Source organism: Nematolebias whitei, chromosome 6, assembly GCF_014905685.2.
Source record: "Nematolebias whitei isolate Nwh7 chromosome 6, NemWhi1, whole genome shotgun sequence".
Lineage (NCBI taxonomy): Eukaryota > Metazoa > Chordata > Actinopteri > Cyprinodontiformes > Rivulidae > Nematolebias > Nematolebias whitei.
The window spans coordinates 45,503,745-45,506,268 of NC_056503.1; positions in this window are offsets into that span (position 1 = coordinate 45,503,745).

Genomic DNA, 2,524 nt, shown 5'->3' on the forward strand with positions numbered 1-2,524 from the left:
TAATATAATATAATATAATATAATATAATATAATATAATATAATATACCGGAAAATCTGAGCTGATTATAGACTGGAGGTCCTGGAATAAAAGTGGGAGACTCCGAACAGAAGAGTTAAGATACTGTGGAACTTCCAGATCCAGACCAACTAACAGGTTAATCAACCAGTCCCTGTGTTCATTAGAGCACCTGGTACTGTGACACCCCCCCCCCAAACTGGAAGAGTGGCTCCAACAGATCCCAGAAACAACCTCAGAGATCTCTGTCTGGAAGAGCGCAGTTCTTGGAACAGAACCCAGGCCTCTGGTAGAGAACCTGAGGTTAATGGGAAGTGGAACTGCCCGAGAGAGAGGAAGAAGAGAGTGATGAGATTATATATATATATATATATATATATATATATATATATATATATTTATATATATATATATAATAATAATAATGTCATCACAATGTCAGCACTGTATGTTTCCATACAATGGCGAAATTAGTCTCTGCATTTAACCCATCCACCACCAGGTGGTGCAGTGGGCAGCTATTGAAAGCGCCCGGGGGACATTTTGGGGATGAGACGTGCTGCCCAGAGACGCCACGTGATGTGCAGTGACTGGGGATCGAACCTGGGACTTTGGGGTCCCAAGCCGGCTGCCCTGCCTCTACACCATCTCGGCCCCCATATAAATTGTCTTTGAATAAGAATGTCCAAATTATCAAACCAGAAGCACATTGAAATGTTTCATTCCACAACTGAACAAAGGCTCAGAGAAAGTCTGAACGAACTGTGAGTCTTCCTTGGATCCTTTTAGCTATGCAGGAAGTCAAACTCACAACCTTTGAAAGGTTCCAGTTTAAAGTTTCAAAGGTCTGCCTCTTTGGGCTTTAGATTTTCTTGTGTTCTGATCCGGTCTGTGAGCGGGGTGGATCCCACATAGAAGAAGAAGGATCAGCTGATTAACAGAGAATGTTTCTCTGAACAGGTAGGAATTGAACCAACAACTCTGTGTGGAAGTGCTCTGCTGGATGAGTCTGGGCTCCAAGTTCCTCTGAGCGTTTGTGATCGTCAGTAAAACTGATTTCAAGCTGAGACCAAAGACCCACAACCTGCAGAGTCCTCCAGGGGTCTGAACGTCCAGCACCAAGAACTGATCAGGAGCCGTCATGTCAGATCAGATCCAGGACTGGGTTCAGGACTGGGTTCAGGACTGGGTTCAGGACTGGGTTCAGCTCTAAATTCAGACCAGATCCGGGACTCTCTGAGGACAAACAAATTCAGAGAAAAACTCTACAATTTGTTTTAGAAAAAAAAAAAAAAGGTCCAAAACTAAAATGAAAACCAGACCCTGGTCCAGCTGAGAGCACCCCCTGCAGGTTCTGATGATGAAGGTCTGATGATGAAGATCTGATGAAGAAGACTTGAGTCCAGCAGAGGTTTGTGGGTCAGGACTGGGCTTACCCTCTGAGTCAGATTAAATATAATCTGTTTAATGTTTGATCAGAATCATCATCATCTTCATCATCATCTTCTTCTTCATCATCATCATCCTCAGCAGCTCTTTAGTATTTTATTACATCAGCAGAAAAAAATAACACTAAAATAAAGGGGGGGGGGGGGGGGGACGGACCGGGGTTCGGGGGGGGGGGGGCTGTGGGGGATGGGGAGGCATGAACCCCCAGCAGTCTCTCCGTCCTTGGTTCTGGTCCGGTTCCTGTAGATCCACAAACATTCAGGGACTAAACCCGAACCCGTCCTGGTCCTGGATCAGACCGAAAAAAGCCGAACCCGTCCTCCGAGCTTCAATCCAAAACTTTAAACTCTTAAAAAATCCACAAGTTCGAGACCAGAACACCGGGTCCACTTCCGGAACCATAGGTTCGGCAAAAGAGCCGGATTCACACCTCCAGGTCGGACTCAGGGGGGTAAGGAGGAAAAAGCCCCGCAGAGAAACCGGATCCGGTTCGGAGAGCCGAGCCGAGCCAGGGGCTGCAGGGAGAGGAGAGGGGAGGAGGTCCATCAGAAGCAAGAGGTCCAGAATCCCTCCTCCTGAACCAGTTTCTGCAGATCTGGGGTTTTCAGCTCAAAGCTTCACTCTAAAGGGACAGTTCAGATATTTGGAAGTGGAGAAAAGTTCCGACTGCACAAGTTTTCACCCCTTATGGTTTATTTATTTATTTATTGTTCTTTGTTCAAAACTTTAAATAAAAAAAAATAATGTTTTATTATTTTTTTATACAATAATTTACAAGTTTAAATTATTGAAACAAAAAAACGCAGCTTTACAAAAAACTGCCAGTTTCTTCAAAGTCCAATTAAAGTTCTCCAGGACCTCAGTTCTGCAGTTTACACTTTTAGAGTTCTTCAGTTCTTTATTTAATAACTTTTATTTATCCTGGCAAATCCCATTGAGATCACAAATCTCTTTTGCAAGGAGGCCTGGCCCTGAAGGCAACCCAACCTGGCCCTGAAGGCAACCCAACCTGGCCCTGAAGGCAACCCAACCTGGACCTGAAGGCAACCCAACCTGG